Genomic DNA, 19,310 nt, shown 5'->3' on the forward strand with positions numbered 1-19,310 from the left:
GGGGAGGGGAGGTCGCGGGCCTCTCACAATAACACTCACAGCCCCCCGTTACCCCCGCCTCTAGGCCGCGGGTTCCCCGCTACCCTAGATGCACTCACTCGGGTAAAGGGTCCGTGAGGGCCCCCAGCGGCTGCGGCGTGGGCGGGTGGCGCGTCTGTAGCTCGCTCTGTCCCTGTGGCCCCGCTCCGGCGCGTCCCTCCTCGGGCCCCAGCACCAGCGCCTCCACTTCCGGTTCGCCTGCCACTCAGGCAAATGGCTTCCGGAAGTCCCGCCCCCATCCTGCCGGGCCTCGGCCCCGCTCTCCCCGCTTTCCCTGTCTGCGGGCACCCGGGCTCGCGCCCAGGTGTCCTGACACGCCCTACCGGCTTCCCTGCTTTGTTCTGTTTCCAGCCCACTGTTTGCTGGTGGTCTGCCCGGCGTGGGCCCCTGTCGCTGCGCCAGCCGCATCCTCCAGTCCTACGTTCATGTCACCGCGGTGTGGAGATGGCATTCGGGACAATGTAGCGTGACCTCACACTGACGCCATTCTCTTCCCACCCAGCCAGCCTGGCTTCCTTCTCCACCCCGTGGAATAAACCAGACTGCTAAGAGTGGGAGGGAAATCGGGCCCCAAGGTCAACGAGGCCGTCCCCTACATTTACGACTGGAATTTCGGCTTGTGAGATAAATGTACGGATTTGGAGGGACCGCCTCTTTTAAGGTGATCCCATGGGAGGGTGGCGAGCTGCAGTCGTTTCCTAAAAGATGCATCGGGTTAGGGGGAGGCATACATACATAAAGGCAGATATGTGCATATATATGCTAAATGCTAGATAAACGTGGGATCTATAGGAGTAGACAGGAAGGCCGAGATGCGCTTCGGCGTGTACTAGCGTGACGCCAGGTGGAGCGGCGCCCGTAGCTGGCACTTTAAGGGTGCACAGGCTACGTTCAGACCCTGCCTTCCAGGACTCTGACACTGGTCAGGGCGTTTTGATGTTGCTGGCATAACCTGTTCAGAATACTGTAAAATGCTGGGGATGTAAAGAGTCAAGGGACATCAGATTATTTTTCAGATTACCTGTGCTGACAAATGGTACTAAATTTGTATTATTTTAGGCATAGAAAATCCAAAATAATCGCGTCATCAGATAAAATGATTTTTATATTGCTAATCTCCCTTAGAATTTTATGCAGATGTTAACACGTGTGGCACACCAGTAGATGTTTAGTATGTTTGTTGTTTCAAGAGTTTTAAAAAATTATTTAATTAATTTTTTTTTTCCCACATGAGTTTTGCCAGAGAAAGACAGAGAAAGAAAGTCACCAGGTACAGGACTTGAACCGTAGTCCACCATGTGGGAATTCCAGCGCCTTAACCACCACACCACCTGCCAGCCCTTGTTTTAAGAATTTTGTCGAAAAGAATTTAGGTGGGGCTGGCAGGAGGCTGGTGGTTAAGGCGCTGGACTCCCACATGTGGACAGTGGGATAACTCTTGGAGCAGGCCCTGGTGCTTGCTTTCTCACTTTCCTGCTCTCTCTCTCTCTCTGTGATCAAATTAAAATATATAGTAACAATAAATAAAATAAATAATATTTTTTAATTCAGTTTGGAGAACTGAAATGATAGTATTAAACAAGCAGTCCAGGGCCAGCAGATGATGTGGTGATTAAGGTGTTGGACTCCCACATGTGTGACTAGGGTTTGAGTCCTGGACCTGGTGGCTTGCTTTCTTACTATCTCTCTCTGGTCAAATTAAAATAAATACATTAAAATTTTTAAAAAGAATTATTGGGGGATCAGCAGTCAGCATAATGGCCATGTCTCTGGACTCCCACATAGTCGACTGCAGTTCGAGTCCTGAACCTGGTGGCTCAAACTTACGCCGCGTGCGTGTGCATGTATGACCAAGATCCTGAGAGGAGAATGGAGGAGAAGGGATTGCAGAATGGCCATCCCCCGGGTGGTTTCTTGCTTTCTGTCTCTCTCTGTCTTTCTGGCAAGCGCACTTGCCCTATAGCAAAAAAAAAAAAAAAAAAAAAAAAAAAAATTATTGGGGCCAGCAGGTGGCGTGCTGGTTAAGGGCACTGAACTCCTACCGAACATGGCTGACCGCACTTTGAGTCTCAGACCTAGTGGCCTGCTTTCTCACTCCCCCACTGCCACTCTGTTCCTCTCTGATCAAATTAAAATAAATAAATAAAGTTAAATAAAATTATTCTTTAAAAAAAGAATTATTCACGACCAGCAGATGATGTAATGACTACATTGCTGGACTCCCACATAGTCGACCGCAATTCGAGTCCTAGACCCAGTGGCTTAAACTCATGTCGGGCGCATGTGCCTGCGTGCCCAAGATATTGAGAAGAGAATGGAGGAGAAGGGATTGTGGCGTGGCCATCCCCCCTGGGGGATGATTTCTTGCTTTCTGTCTCTTTATCTCTCTGTCTTTCTGGCGAGCACACGCACCCTATAACAAAAATCTCTCCAAAAAAGAAAAAAAGAATTATTCATTTAATCTTATTTATTATTATTATTATTCTAATTTACCAGAGTTCGACAGAGAGAGAGGGAAAATAAGAAAACAAGTTGCTAGATCTGGGACTCAAACCCCAGTCGTTCATGTGGGAGTACAGTGCCTCAACCTCCATAGTACCTACCAGACCCACACTGAGTACATTTTAATGTAATTACTGCATTATATATACACTGTTCCTTGACTTACTGTAAGCTGCAAGGTTGCAGGGACCTTGAGAAAGCAAGCTGCCAGGTCTGGGACTCAAACTGGTCGGCCATGTGGGAGTCTAGCGCCCTTAATCACCATGCCACCTGCCAGCCCCAATAACTATTTTTTTTTAAAAAAAAAGAAAGAAAATGAGATGTATCAAAACTACGTAAATGGAGGACCAACAGATCGGCATAATGGTTATGTCACTGAATTCTCACTCAACCATGGTTCAAGTCCTGTACCTAGAGACTTAAAACTCACGCAGGGTGTGTGTGCGCGTGTGTGCCCAAGTCCCTGAGAAGAGAATGGAGGAGAAGGGATTGTAGCGTGGCCATTCCCCACGGGGGGCGATTTCTCACTTTCTGTCTCTGGCTTTCTGGCAAGCGCATGTGCCCTATAGCAAAAACCTCTCTAAAAGAAAACTACCTTAATGGGGGCCAGTAGGTGGCGTGGTGGTTAAGACGCTGGGCCCCACATGACTGACCATAGGTTGAGTCCCGGACCTGGCACCTTGAAAAATCACACCAGGCACATGTGCACACATGCCCAAAATCCTGACAGGAGAATGCAGGACAAGGGATTGCAGCGTGGCTATCCTCCTGGGGGATGACTTTTCACTTTCCCTCTCTCTCTGTCTCTCTCCAGCAAGAGCACATGCCATATAGTAAAAGATCTAAAAAATACAAAATATAATGGAGAAAATATTATAAAGTTTTTTAGTTCTTAAGTAGACAAAGGTTAATTTATCATTTAAACTTTTGTGTATATGTATGTGTTAGTATCATTACTAAATTATAAATTACTAAGTTTATTGGTGAGCAGATTGTCCTGTGTTTGGTTATTGGGATCCTGTTCAAATTGAATACTTAGTCGTTATTTAAAAGATTTATTTATTTATTTATTATTTGACCAGAGAGGGAAAGTAAAAAGGCCAGCAGGTGTATGAATACCCAGGTTCCATTGGACTGGAGGGCGCGAGGAAGCAGGTAGCGGCGTGATCAGACCCTGTGAAGGGCGCTCATCTTTCTGTCTTTTTTCTCTCTATCATGTGCATGCTCTCTTTTATGAATAAAGGGGAAAATTTTAAAAACAAAAAAGTTTATTTGTTCCACAAACTGACAGGAGAAAGAGATACAGCACCCCAGACAGGGACCCCATGCTGCAATCCATCCCAAACCTTGCCCAGACCAGACGACACATACATGCATACTCAGAGGGGTCTGTGGACAGGAACCAGCAACAGGAACCAGGAACCCTGTGGGTTCCAAGAATGTCACATATTACTGCTGCCATCCAGATGCCTTTAGTTTTTTGGGGTTTTTGTTTTTGTTTTTGGAGAGGTTTTTGCTATAGGGCGCGTGCACTCTCCAGATAGATAGAGAGAGACAGAGAGACAGAAAGCAAGGAATCATCCCCCAGGGCGGATGACCATGCCGCAATCCCCTCTCCTTCATTCTCCTCTCGGGATCTTGGGCATGCACGCACACGCGCCCAGTGTGAGTTTAAGCCACCGGGTTCGGGACTCAAACTGTGGTTGGCTATATGGGAGTCCAGTGACATAGCCATTACGTTAACTGCTGGTCCCCGCCGTTAGTATTTTTTGAATGATGTTTTAAACTTTGATTCTATTTTGTTAAGAATTATTTATTTCATTTTATTTATTATTATTTTTTAAATTTGACCAGAAAGAGAAAGAGGGAAAGTGAGAAAGCAAGCCACCAGGTCTGGGACTCGAACTGTAGTCAGTCATGTGGGAGTCCAGTGCCTCAAAAACCATGCCACCTGCTGCCCTCCACCTTAATTATTTTATTTTATTATTATTATATATTTTTTGAGATTTTTGGTATGGAGAGTGTACACTCGTCAGAGAGACAGAGAGACAGAAAGTGAGAAATCACCCCCCGGGGGATGGCCGCATCACAATCCCTTTTCTTCTATTCTCCTTTTAGGATCTTGGGCATGTACACACACACACCCAGCATGGGTTTTAAGCCTCCAGGTCCTAGACTCAAACTGCGGTCGACTACGTGGGAGTCTAGCAGTGTAAGGGAGTCTAGCACTGTAACGGTTGTAACATGCTGGTTCCAAACTTCACCCCCCACTTAGTTATTTTAACAACCTAACATTGATCTGAGAGAGAGATGGGGTGGGAGTGAAGGTAGGGATGAGAAATTACCCCCCGAAGGGGATGGTCATGCTGCAATCCCTTCTCTTCTATTCTTCTCTGAGATTTCCAACATGCACGCACATGTAACTGATGTGGTTTTCATCAGGGTGACCTTGATCACGGACTGCGAGAGAATTCACAAACTCATAGAGAAAGTGGAGAGAAAAGAATGTATCCGTGGGACCAGCAGATAGTGTGATGGTTACATCACTGGACCATAGTTGACCACAGTTCGAGTCCCAGACCTGGCAGCTTTAAACACACTGGGCATGTATGCATGCATGCCCAAAGTCCCGAGGGGAGAATGGAAGAGAGAGGATTGTCTTGTGGCCATCCCCCCTGGGGGTGATTTCTGGCTTTCTCTCTCTGTCTCTCCAGCGAGCACATATGCCCTATAGCAAAAATCTCTGTCTCAAAAAAAAAAAAAAAAGAGGATGTATTCACTCTCTAATAGTGGAAAGGGTCCAGATGTGGAGCATCGCATTGACCCCAAAAGGTGGGGGCAAGGAGCTTTTATTAGGACGCAAGGAACTGGGGAGGGTGGCTACGATTATATCATTAGGGTGATCGCTCTAGGGGTCCTTGGCATGTTTGGTCGTTATCTTGGCTGTCATATCTGCTGTGATGTCCCACGTATTCTGTCCTTCGTTTCGTGCCAGCTGTCAGACAATACAAGGTCAACCATCTGGATTGAAGTCAAGAAAGGCCCAACTAACTTGGGAAGAAAAGGGAGGAGGACAAGAATGTCTGAGGCATTGGGAGTTTAGAAGGGCCTTTCCAACTGCAAGGTGCCAGGGAGACACTGAGGTCACCCCCTGAGGGTGCTTTCTCACTTTTCCTCTCTCCTTGTCTCTTTCTCTCTGAGAAGCACAAATGCCTTGTAGCAATCAATCAATCAATTTTTTGTTTTTGGAGAGGTTTTTGCTATAGGGCGCATGTGCTCTCCAGAAAGACAGAGAGACAGTGAGAAATCACCCCCCAGGGGGGATGGCCACACCGCATCCCTTCTCCTTCATTCTCCTTGCAGGATTTTGGGTATGCATGCACACAAGTCAAACCATGGTTGACTACGTGGGAGTCCAGTGATATAACCATTATGCCATCTGCTGGTCTCTTCAAAGGATTTTTCTTAAAGAATTCTATATCGAGGCTGGCCCTGTAGGGCAGTAGTTAAGCACTGCGTATTGGTGTATTGGAAGGTGGATCCCATGTGGCCAGCTGTGATTGAAATCGCAACCCCAGCAGCTTGAAAAACACATTGGATGGTGTGCATGCGGACCCCAAGAACTCCAGGAAAGGGTGTAACATGGCCATGCCCTACTGGGAGCTTTCTCTTTCTTCCTCTCATTCTACCTGTCCTTAACAGTTAAAAAACAAAAACCAAAAACCAACCTCTATGATAACTCTATGAAAGAGCTCTATCATAAGAAGTCAGCTAAATTAGAAGCTGGTATTCAAGTTATAACTTTTTTTAAATTAAATAATTATTTATTTATTATATTGTTATTATTATTTTTCACATTAATTTTGCCAAAGACAGACAGAGAGAGAGAGAGAGAGAGAAAGCCACCAGGTCTGGACTTGAACCATGGTCAGCCATGTGGGAATTCCATCACCTTAACCACCATGCCACCTGCTGGCCCCCAAGCTGTAACTTTTTAAAATATATTATTTCATTTAATTTTATTTACTATAATCATCATTATTATTTTTGTTAAATAGAGAGAGACACTGAGAAAGCAAGCTGCCAGGTCTGGGACTCAAACCGTGGTTAGCCATGTGGGAGTCCAGCACCTTAACTGCCATGCCACCTGCCAGCTCCTAGGCTATAATTTTTTTAAAGCCTCTCTGTTCTGTCTGTTGGGTCCTACCTTTCGTCTGGGAACTTCTCAGTTGACTAAAACCCCTATTCTTGAACCCCTGCTCTCCGTATGCTCAGTCCTCCGTCCACTTCCGTTCTCGTTGGCATGATTTTTGCTAAGGATAATGCGGAATTTCAGTGTGATTTTTTTTTTAACTTGAGATCTTCCCAAAGTGGCTCACCTTTCTATTTACTTCTGCTTTTCATTCCTTCTTTGCCAACATTCAATCTTCCATGTAGTTCCTTTGAATTCTTTTTTTTAAAAATGATAGAGAAGTTTCTCACTTTTCCTTTCTCTCTTTCTGAGGCACACACACACACACACACACACACACATGCATACACACCTTGACAGGGTCTCGTCATAGCACAATCTCCCTTCCCCAGCACTCCAGCTTGTCAGGATCTGGACACCCGTGCATGACCCCAGCATATGCTCAGGCTGACTCGGGGATCTGAACCTGTGGTTGGCCATGAGGCTTCCAGCACTGCGTTTCAGGACACTACCAACTGCACCAACAGGCTGCACCTCCCTTGAATTCATAATATGTTTTCTTTCGAGTCCCTGCCTTCTGTACAGAAAATTACTGAGAGCAAACATTGGAGGTAAGAAGGATTCAGGTTACTGTAGTTAAACTTGAATCAATCTAGGACCAGCAGGTGGCATAGTGGTTACATTGCTGGACTCTCGCATACTTGACTACAGTTCAAGTCCCGGACCCCGCAGCTTGAAACTCACACTGGGCACGGGTGTGTGTGTGCCCAAAATCCTGAGAGGAGAAGGAACTGTGGCATGGCCATCCCCTGTGGGTGATTTTCTGCTTTCTGTCTCTCTGGTGAGCGCATGCACACAATAGCAAAAATCTCTCAAAAAATAAAAACAAAACCAAAAACGAATCAATCTTACAAAACTTCTTCTAGGACCATTTGTGTATTTTTTTGTAAAATTCTGTAGTGAACTAGAGTTTATTGTCACTCTCCAGAGAGAAACCTTAAGATCAAATTAGAGGAGAATGCAACAAATCTAGTTTTAGCAAAAAGAGGCATTTTTTTCCACTCACATGAGTCTTCGAAGATAATCAGATGGCAGCTAGGGGGCTCCACAGGCACAATCCTAAAATCTAGTCCAGAGCCTCCATGGCCTCTGATAATACGTTTTCTCTATTTACTTTGTCTTCTCTAGAACTAGATAGTTATAAAAAATATAGTACAAACTTCATGATGACGACTATCATTTAGGGGAAAAAAAAGGAAAAAAAAAAAAACAGAGGAAGAGAGAGAGTGAGAAAGGCCAAATTTAATTTCCCAGTTTCTTTGCTTTCGTGATATTTTGCTACTTGATTGACTTGCCATGTTTTCCATCAGCAATTTAAACAGGTATTAGGAATGGGGCTGGCTCTGCAACCTAGTGGTTAAAGGAGCCAGAGCCCACATGGCTGACCGAGTGGTTGGAATTCTGGTCCTGGATGCTCGAAAACCATGCTGGGTGGATGTGTGTGCATACCTCAAATCCTGACGGCATAGAGGAATGGGTGAGGGACCAGAAGATGGCGTAATGGCTATGTCACTGGACTCCCATGTAATCGACTGTGGTTTGAGTCCTGAACCTGGCAGCTTAAACTGATGCCGGGAGCGTGTGTCTGGGTCCAGGACTCGGAGAGGAGAATCAAAGACAAGATATCTATCGCAGGGTGGCCGTCTCCCCTCGGGGGTGATTTCTCGCTTTCTGTCTCTCTCTTTCTGTCTTTCTGGCGAGTGCACGTGCCCTATAGCAAAAACCTCTCCAAAAATAAATAAATAAATAAATCAGAGAAGGGATTTCAGGGTGACCATGCTCCACTGGGGGTGGTTTCTCCCTTTCTGTCTCTCCCTCTCTTTTTGGTGAGTGTATGCACCCTCTGGCAAAAAAGAAAAAAGGATGTGTAAATTAGGTGAATGTAGAGGTCAGCAGGTGATATAGTGGTTGGGGCACTGGACTCTCATGTGGCTGACTCTGGTTCTAGTTCCAGACCCGGAGACTTAAAACTCATGCCAAGTATGTATGTGTGTGTGTGCCCAAAATTGGAGGAGAAGGAACTGCGGTGTGGCTGTCCCCCCTGGGGGATGATTTCTCCCTTTCTGTTTCTCTGTTTTCCCAGTGAGTGCACAAGCCCTATAGCAAAAAGGAAAAAAAAGAAAAACAATTTTGAATGAATTCAAAGGGAAAAGTTTACATGTGAACTTTTTTTTTTTTTGGAGAGGTTTTCGCTATAGGGCGCGTGCGCTCACCAGACAGACAGAGAGAGACATAGAGACAGAAAGTGAGAAATCACCCCCGAGGGGGGATGGCCACGCCACAATCCCTTCTCCTCCATTCTCCTCTCGGGATCTTGGGCACGCACGCACACGCGCCCGGTGTGAGTTGTAAGCCACCAGGTCTGGGATGCGAACCATGGTCGACTACGTGGGAGTCCAGCGACATAGCCATTCCGCTAACTGCTGGTTCCCAACATGTAAAGTTTTTTTGTGTGTATATGAAAAAGTTAGAATCCTAATCAGGAGGCAGTCGCACATAGGCCTTTACTCTGTCAGGCCTGATGGAGGTGCTGACCTCAGCCACGTCAGTATCACAGAGCTTCCTCACAGCCTGTGTGATCCGGTGCTCATTGGCCTTGACGTCCACGAAGAGCACAAATGTGTCGGCTCCCTGGGCGATGTGTTCCTGGCTTCTTTGTGGCCTGGCTGCCTCTCAGCACCGCCTTCCTGGCCTTAGAAGCCTTTGCTTTGGCCTTGGCTTTGGGAGGGGCAGTGGCTCCTGTCTTTGCTTTTGGTGCCATCTTGGCAAAAAGCCAAACTTTTCAGCAATAATTGCTTTTAATAAAATTTATCTCTGGAAAGCACACATGGTCTATAACAAATCTTTTTGTTTATAAAGAGGGCCAACCAGTGACCCTCTTGTTTTCTTTCTTTTTTTTCTTTTAAAAAAAATGTGCTATATGATTCATGTGCTTGCTGGAAAGAGAGAGAGAGAAAGAGGGAAAGAACCCTCAGTGGGGATGTCCACACTGCAGTCCCTTCTCCTCCATTCTCCTCTAGGCATTTAGGGCACGTACATATCTGTGCCTGATGTGTTTCCAAGTTGGTGAGTCTGGGACTCAAACCATACAGGCAGCATGTGGGATCCAACTGCCTTAACCACCATTCCACCTGATTGGCCCAGCTCCCTTTTTGTTTACTTATTTTTAAAATTTTATTTATTTTTCCATGAGTGAGAGAGAAACAACAAAGTCCTTTTTTAAAAAAAAAATTTAATTTTATGTATTTATGTATTTAAATTTGACCAAAGAGGGACAGAGAGAGAGAGAGGGGTGGGTGGGGGGGAGCAAAAAAGCAAGTTGCCAAGTCTGGGACTCGAACCATGGTCAACCACATGGGAGTTCAGCGCCCTTAGCCACCACGCCACCTGCTGGCCCCACCCCAGTAAGGTCTTGATACCATGATCCACCCCCGGCCTTCAGCCAGCTCTGGATCACAGGCATATGTGTGCCCAGCATAATCAGGCAGGCCTCAGACTTGAACCAGGAGTCTTTCTCTGTGAGGTGGCCTCACAGTGTAGCCTTTTATTGCGGCAATGCCATCAGGCACCCCAGATCCCTCATAGAACAGCAAGAGCTGCAGGTGAGAGAGGTCAAACTTTTTGGTCCTTGCCTACAAACTCCATGATTAATCTGGCAGTAGAGATAAAATGAAAACATGTGAACATGAAAAGCAGTTAGGCACTTACATGGGTCTGACAGAAAGGAGAAAAGATATGTAGAGAAAAAGGTGGCAGACTGAGTGCCAGTCGTGGTCCTGTGTGGTATTTATGTGTGTGTATATATCGCACAAATACATGCATATATTTACTGAGTTTTTAGAAAGGGCCTCTCTGTTGTTATTCTCCGGTCTCATCCTCCCAGCTGCAACTATAGGTACAGGCCACCGCACCAGCTCTTTTATTTCAGAGATTTTTGCTATAGGGCATGTAAGTTTGCTAGAGAGAGTGGGGTCAGCAGGTGGTGTGGTGGTTAGGGCACTGGACTCCCACATGACTGACCATGGTTCAAGTCTCGGACCTGGCAGCTTGCTTTCTCACTTTCCCTTTCTCTCTGTCTCTCTCTGTCTCTCTCTGGTCTAATTAAAAATAAATAATAACAACAAGTACAATTTAAGTAAATAAATAATCATTTAAAAAAGAAAGAGACAGAGAGACAGAAAGTGAGAAATTACCCGCCCCCCAGGGGAATGGCCACACTTTCCCTTTTCCTCCAGTCTCCTCTTGGGATTTGGGGCACACATGTACACATGCTCAGTGTGAGTTCCAAGCCACTGGGTCCGGGACTCAAACTGCAGCCGACTTATGTGGGAGTCCAGCAATATAACCATTACACCATCTGCTGGTCCCCACTCAGCTCTTTTTCAGGTAGTGTCTTGCTCTGTGGCCCAGGCCAGCCTCAAACTCACAATTCTCCTGCCTCAGCCTCCCAAGTTGCTGGGATTACAGGTGCAGGTCACTGTGCCTGGCCTTTAGGTTGGACCAGGAATCAAACCTGTGCCTTCCATGTGGTCCAGCCTGTGGAACACCACAGCTGGGTCTGTGTAATAGTTATTAGTCCTCAAAACCCACAAGCATCATCTTCATTTTACAGATAAAACTAAAGCCTAAAGGGCCAGCAGGTGGCTTAGTGGTTAAGGCACTGGACTCCCATGCGGCGAACTGCTGTTTGAGTCCCAAACCTGGCAGCTTGAAAATCATGCCAATTACATATCTGTGCATGCCCAAAATCCTGAGAGGAGAATGGAGGAGACGGGATTGTGACGTGGCCATTCCCCCAGGGGGGTGGGGCGGGGTGATTTCTCAGTTTCTCTCTCTCTCTGTGTCTTCAGCAAGTTCATGTACTCTATACCAAAAATCTCTCTTTAAAAAAATTTGAAAAGAAGCCAGATACCGGGGGCTAGCCAGCGGCACAGAGCTTAAGGCACTAGACTCCCATGTGGCCGACTGCAATCGAGCCCCGGACCCAGCAGCTTGAAAGTCAGGCTGTGCACATGTGTGTGTGCCCAAAATCCCGAGAGGAAGATGGAACAGAGATTGCAGTGTAGCCATTTCCCCTGGGGCGGATTTCTCACTTTCCCTCTCTGTCTTTCTCTGTCTCTCTGCGTCAAGTGCACGTGCCCTATGGCAAAAACCCAAAAAGAACAAAAGAAAGCAGGTAACCTGTCAGAAGTCACCCAGTAAGTGGGGGAGCTGGAATTCAGAGCCAGTTCTGTCCGAATCCCAAACTTACGTTATTTGAAGTTCAAACCCCCGACGTGAAATCGGCATGGTCTCTGTGTGGGATGCGAAGAAGCTTTCAGAAGTGCTGGAAAGTAAAACAGGGTGGGATCAATGTGTGAGGACTTGCAAAGAGAGGAAAGGGAGTTAGGTGGCGTCGAGTCTTTGAAGGTTCTGAAGGAGAGAGAACCATTCATCAGAAACTTTACAGTTGGAAGGAAGCTCAGGTTGAAGGCACGCAAAGGTCTATTTATAGTATCACTCACAGATATTTACTCAATTTCTGCTCTCGGTGATCACAGGAAACTTGCTTCTCAGGCCGCACCTTCCATTCTGAGCCAGCCCTGGGTATTGACAGTTTGGGGAGAGCGTGCTTTGTACTTCTTCAATTCGAAGAACGGCTCAAGATCAAGGTCAGAAATTTGCCTCCCACTTCACTGAACGGGCAGGGAAAAAGAGGCGCTGACCTAAGTGTCTTTGGCAATGCGAGGCCATGTTAAGATCGGTGCATAAGCCCATTACTCCAGTAGGCAAAGTTGTTTCCCGTGGGAGTACAGCTGAGCCATCCTCAAACCACCATACGGACCCTGGGATGGTAAGTTAATGATGGGAGCCAGATTCCTTCCTCCCTCCCTTCCTCCCTCCCTCCCTCCCTTCCTTCCTTCCTTTATCTCTCTCTCTTTCTTTCTTTCTTTTAAGAAGTATCTATTTTAGGACCAGCACTTAGCATAATGGCTATGTTGCTGGACTCCCATGTAGTCGACCGCGGTTCGAGTCCCGGACCCAGTGGCTTAAAACTCACACCAGGCACGTGTGCGTACATGCCCAAGATCCCAAGAGGAGAATGGAGGAGAAGTGATTGTGATGTGGCCATCCCCCCTGGGCGGTGATTTCTCGCTTTCTGTCTCTCTGTCTCTCTGTCTGTCTGGTGAGCGCATGCACCCTATAGCAAAAACCTCTCCCCCAAAAAAGAAGTATCTATTTTAATTTTATTTATTCATTCAGTTTATTTTAATTTGACCAGAGAGAGAGAGAGGGAAAGTGAGAAAGCAAGCCACCAGGTCTGGGACTCAAACCGTGGTCAGCGACATGAGAGTAGCCAGCGCCTTAACCACCATGCCACTTGCTGATCCCTCTTTCTTTCTTTTCTTTTCTTTTTTTTTAGAGAGATTTTTGTTATAGGGCATGTGCACTCGCCAGAGACAAAGAGCCAGAAATCACTCCGTGGCGGGGGATGGCCAGACTGCAATCTCTTCTCCTCCATTATCCTCTTGGGATTTGGGGCATACATGCACACATACCTGGTTGAGTTTTAAGCTGCTGTGTCCAGGATGCAAACCGCAGTTGACTATGTGGGAGTCCAGTGACGTAACTATTACGGTATCTGCTGGTCCCAGGAGTCAGGTTTCTTAGTGTTGTGGTGAGAGGTTACAGATAAGAATGGAGAAAGCTAGAATTAGAGTGGGAGGTACTGATATGAACTCAGGTTTAGCTTAATGTAGAGAGAGAGTTATCGTATGGTACACGCATGGGTTACTATAGTACTTCTATGTACTTTAAATTTTCCTTCTTTTTTTTTTTTTAAGAGGTTTTTTTATCCCCCCCCCCCCTTTTAGGGAGGGTTTGCTGACCAGAGAGAGAATGAGATAGTGAGAGGGAAAGTGAGAAATCACCCTGCAGGAGTTTTGGCCACGCCATACTCCCTTCTCCTCTATTCTGCTCATGGGATCTTGGGCACACATACACACATGCACCTTGGATAATTTTGAAGCCACCCAGTCCAGGACTCGAACCATTGTCAACCATGTGGGAGACCAGTGACAGTGATGTAACCACTATGCTATCTGCTAGCACTGTATTTCCAATTTTCTCATTCTGTCCTTTGAGCAGCTTAAAAGCAATGATACCATGATAACAATAAGGTCACCTGATGCTTCGATCTTGACTTTTTATTTCATTTAGTTTTTGTTATAGGGTGCATGTGATCACCAGGGAGAAGGGGGAGAGAGGGGGGAGAGAGAGAGAAAGTGAGAAATCACCCCTCGGGGCTGTCCACACCATAATTCTTTCTCCTCCAGTCTCCTCCTGGGACTATGGGCACACAGTTGTATGTGCCTAGTGTGAAGGGATTGCAGTGTGACCATCCCCCCCTGGGGGGGTGATTTCTCACTTTCTGTCTCTCTGTCTCTCTCTATCTTTCTGGCGAGTGCACGTGCCCTATAGCAAAAACTTCTCCAAAAAAATGTTTTTTTTCACTAGGTCTGATGCAGGCTCCAAAGTTTAGGTTGAATAAGTTGCTTGTAGATTCCCTTCTTTTTCTTCTTCTTCTTCTCCTCCTCTTCCTCCTCCTCTTCCTCCTTCTCTTCCCTTCTTCTTCCTTTCTTCTCCTCCTCCTCCTCACATGTGCTTGCCAGAGAGAGAAAGAGAGCACACCTCCCATTGAAATGTGATCACACCACAGTCTTCTTCCTTTTGTCTGTCCTGCCAAGATTTGGAGCTAACATGCACCCATGCCTGGTGTGTTTCTTCAAGCCCTGGGGCCAGGATTCCCACTGTGACTGGCCATGTGGAATCAGGCTCCCTACTCACAGGGTTTGATTGCCATGCTAAGGGACTGGCCCTGCTTGTTGACTTTTGATGGTAGAGAGCCCAGGAAAGCTTATTTTCATAAGTTTCTTTTTTTTAATTAATTATTTACTATTATTATTATTATTTAATTTGACCAGAGAAAAGAGAGAGAAAGGGAAAGTGAGAAAGCAAGCCACCAGGTCCAGGACTTGAACGATGGTTGGCCATGTGGGAGTCTAACACCTTAACCACCTTGTCACCTGCTGGCCCCCTTCATTAAGTTTCATTTGATTTATTTGTCCCTTGGCTAGATTGCTAGTGATGTCTTTCACCCTAACACTATAAGTGAAATCCTTTCCTTCTAAGAAAATACTGAAGAAGAAGAAAAAAATACTGAAGAAGATTTTCCACTTCCACTTCATTGTGTAGTCATCTTTCAAAAGAATTAAGAACTAGGAAAAAAATAAGGCTAGCTCTGTAGCCTAGTGGCTAAGGGAGTCAGATCCACATCGCTGACTACAGTTCGAATCCTGGCTCTGGAGACTTGAAAACCATGCTGGGCACATGTGCATGTGTGTCCAATTCCCAACGGGGTAGAGAAATGGAAGAGAAGAGATTGTGGCATGAGCGTGCCCATTGGGGGTGCTTTTACCCTCTCTCTCTCTCTCTGGTGAATGCATGCACCTTCTAGCAATTAAAAAAAGAATTAGGAAAAACAAAATTCTCTCTGTGTCCTCATATCTTCATCCCTAGTGTATTAACGATACAAAGGGAACACCTGTCTCTTGTTTGCAGGGAAGATAGAGGGTTGCCTATGGCAACCACTGGACCACTGGAGATTTCCTGCCGCGGGTTCTCTAAGCAACACTGACAGCTGTCTTTGGAGAGAAGCTTTAGTGGGCCAAGACTGTGGATAACCCCATTATTTTGCATTCCCAGCTACCACCTATTTTTGAGTTTTCTTCCGTGATGAGAGGGACTCTGAACAACCTATTCGCCAGGGGAAGAATTCAGAATTCTCTGTCCCTACTGCGTCCCTGGGGCAAGGCGGAATACAGAAAAAGCTTTCTTTTGAAAATAAATAAATAAATGAAACAAAAAAAACAACCCAGAAGCATCAGCTGCTCTGGATATAGACAAATGACAAGAACTGAGTGCTGCAGAGACTTGCCACGCATCTCATAGCCTGGCACGGTGGGGGCGAGGAGTTCTCTTCAAGCTCTTTGGGCTCTTCTGGACATTAGAGAATTGGCAGTTGAATGTTTGCTCTAAGACCAACAGAGAGCAAGGTAGAGGAAGAGGCATCTTTCAACATGTAGGCATACATGGTGCATGTGCTAGTCAAGGTTCTCCAGAGAAACAAACCCAGGGGAGACGTGTGTATTATGAGGGATTGTCTCGTGGGGTTAGGGAGGCTGCAGACTTCACCAGTTGCCATCTGCAAGCTGGAGGCCTGGGAACGCCTGTGGTTGAGATCCGGCCAAAGCCAAAGGTCTGAGATGCAGGACCGTTGCTACCCAATGGCACAGAAGATGGATGTCACAGCTCGAGCAGAGTGATCAGGTTTTTGTTTGTTTGTTTGTTTGTTTGTTAGAGAATATATTTTGCTATAGGGAGCGTGCACTCACCAGAGAGACAGAAAGTGAGAAATTACTCTCCAGAGGGGATGGCTACGCCACATGCTTTCTCCTCCATTCTCTCCTCAGGATGTTGAGCACGTACACACGTGCACTCAGCATGAGTTTCAAGCTGCCTGATCTGGGACTCAAACTGCAGTCAGCCATGTGGGAGTCCAGTGACATAACCATGATGCCATCTGCTGGTCCTGTAATCAGATTTATCCTTCCTCCACCTGTGCTTTATCTACCTCTTCAAACAATTGGATGAGGATCCCTATATTGGTGAGGGCAGATCTTCTTTACCCAATCTACTGATTTGAATGCAAATTTCATCAGAAATAGGGTTTTATCAGCTGTCAGGGAATCCCTTAACCCAGTCCCATTAACACATAAACTAACCATCACAGAGAGCAACAGGAGAGCAACTTCAAGGTCCAATTGTCACCTCTGTGCTGTCAGTGATTCCAGTCTGCTGACCTTTGCACCCGTATCATGTGAACATTTTCTGAATTCTTAAGAAGGCAGGAAGAAGGCCCTCACCAGGTAACTGACTTGGCCAGCACCTCAACCTCGGACTTCCCAGCCTCTGGAACTGTAAGGCACACAGTGCTGGAGCCAGCAGATGGTGTGATGGTTAAGGCGCTGGAATCCCATAGGGGTGACCATGGTTCAAGTCCTGGATCCAGCAGCTTGAAATTCATGCCCGATGCGTGTGTGTGAGTGTACCCCAAATCCAGAGAAGAGAATGGGAAAGAAGGGATTGTGGTGTGGCCAATTTCTTGTGGGGTGATTTCTTACTTTCTCTCTTTCTTTCTTTGTCTCTCTCCAGCAAGTGCATGCATCCTATGGCAAAAACTTTTTAAAAAAGCAAGTCCTGCCTTTTAAACCCTGTGGTCTGTGATATTTTCTTATGAGAGCCTGAGCTGATTAAGAGTTCTCATTGCCGGGATCAGCAGTTAGCGTAATGGCTATGTCACTGGACTTCCATGTAGTCGACTGTGGTTTGAGTCCCAGACCCGGTGGCTTAAACTCATGCCAGGCATGCATACATGCGTGCCCAAGATCCCGAGAGGAGAATGGAGGAGAACGGACTGTGCCATGGCCATCCCCCCTGGGGGTTTATTTCTCACTTTCTGTCTCTCTGTCTTTTTCTGCCTTTCTGGCAAGTGTGTGCACCCTATAGCAAAAACTTCTAAAAAAAAAAAAAAAAAAAAAAAGAGTTCTCATTGCTAAGCCAATGGGTGGAGTACAGGTTAAAGTGGCCTAATCCCACATGGCTGGCTGCACGATTCAAGTCCCAGACCCAGCGGCTTGAAAAGCACGCCAGGTGCACATGCAAGTGTGCCCAAAGTCTCAAGTGGAGAGTGGAGAAGGGATTGCAGTGTGGCCATCTTCCCTGGGAGGTGCTTTCTCACCACCCCTTGACCCCATCTTTCTCTGGTAAGTGCATGTGCCCTATAGCAAACTAAAAAAAAAAAAAAACAAACTCATTGCTTCCTCTCCTCACCTTTGACTCCTGTATCTTGCCCGCTGTAGTTGTGGGAAGGAGAGAATTTCTTGTTGAGGGTTTGGTCTTCCGAGCTCTAGGTTTTTTATTTTCACCTGAAACAATAAGAAAGTGAGTGCCGGGACCGGGCCCAGCAGTTGGCGTAATGGCTCTGTCGCTGGACTCCCACATAGTGGAGCGTGATTGGAGTCCCAGACCTGGTGGCTTAAACTCACGCTAGGCGCATGTGCGTGTGTGCCCAAGATCCTGAGAGGAGAACGGAGGAGAAGGGATTCCCCCTGGGAAGTGATTTCTCGCTTTCTGTCTCTCTGTCTCTCTCTGTCTTTCTGGCACGCGCCCTATACCAAAAACCTCTCCACCCCGGCCCCCCCCACCACCACCACCAAAAAAAGAGTGCTGGGACCAGCAGGTGGTGTGGCAGTTAGGGCGCTGGACACTCTCACATGGTCAACCACTGTTTGAGTCTCGGACCTGGTGGCTTGCTTTCTCACTTTTCCCTCTCTCTCTCCCTTTTTCTGTGTGTCTCTTTCTGGTCAAATTAAAATAAATGATGAATAAATAAAATTAAATAAATTAATATAAAATAAAAGAAAGTAAGAGCGCTGACTTCATGAGGAGAAAGTCAGCCCTCGGACAAGGAGCTTCACCTCTTTGAGGTTCAGTTTCCCCATCTTCACCTGCTACAAAAAGGAATTAGAAAAACATTTTCTAGGGCCTTTCTGGTATAAAGCACTCAAATTTTATTGTTTATTTATTTATTTACGTATTTGTTTTTTCAATTGGCAAAGGGTACATGCATTTGCCAGAGAGACAGAGAACACAGACCTGGAGACAGAGAGACCGGAAAAGCACCCCCACACATAGTGGGGCGTGCTCACACTCCGATCCCTTCTCCATTTTTCTACTCTGTTAGGACTTGGGATACATCATGATATACACTCATAATGTTTTCTCCTTCTTCTTCTCCTTTTTTTTTTTTTGGAGAGATTTTCACTGTAGGGCGCGTGCGCTCGCCAGACAGACAGAGAGAGACATAGAGACAGAAAGCGAGAAATCACCCCCCAGGGGGGATAGTCATGCCGCAATCCCTTCTCCTCCATTCTCCTCTCAGGATCTTGGGCACGCACGCACACGCACCCGGCGTGAGTTTTAAGCCACCGGGTCCGGGACACGAACCATGGTCGACTACGTGGGAGTCCAGCAACATAGCCATTACGCTAACTGCTGGTTCCCTTCTTCTCCTTATTTTATAAAGAATTATTTATTTATTTTTATTTATCATCATTATTACTATTTTCAATTTAACCAGAGTAAGAGGGAGAGAAAGAGAGCAAGAAAGCAAGCCACCAGGTCCAGGACTTGAACTGCGGTTGGCCATGTGGGAGTCTAACACCTTTAACTACCGCGCTACCTGCTGTTCCCCATAATGTTTTCTAAAGTCACTGAGGCCAGAATCTGAATCATGTGATCAATGATGTGGGATCCCACCCCCCCTTGCACTAGGCCATGGGGCCTGCCTGATTGATTTCTTTTTTTAGTTAGTTTTAAAATAATTATTTCTCTAATTTTATTTTTATTATTATCA

At 46.2% G+C, this 19,310-nt stretch overlaps 1 protein-coding gene across 2 annotated transcripts in view; it reads right to left on the reverse strand.

Annotated features, from left to right (window-relative positions):
* The window catches only part of PAFAH1B2 (platelet activating factor acetylhydrolase 1b catalytic subunit 2), a 39,097-nt gene extending 38,854 nt beyond the window's left edge, over positions 1-243 (reverse strand). For both annotated transcript variants that reach the window (XR_334750.2, XM_006149982.2), the window contains exon 1: positions 99-243. The gene's annotated coding sequence lies outside the window, so the exon portion shown is untranslated. The remainder of the gene's footprint in view (positions 1-98) is intronic.
* Positions 244-19,310: the final 19,067 nt, after the last annotated feature.

This window comes from Tupaia chinensis, unplaced genomic scaffold, assembly GCF_000334495.1.
Source record: "Tupaia chinensis unplaced genomic scaffold, TupChi_1.0 Scaffold000274_1, whole genome shotgun sequence".
NCBI lineage: Eukaryota > Metazoa > Chordata > Mammalia > Scandentia > Tupaiidae > Tupaia > Tupaia belangeri.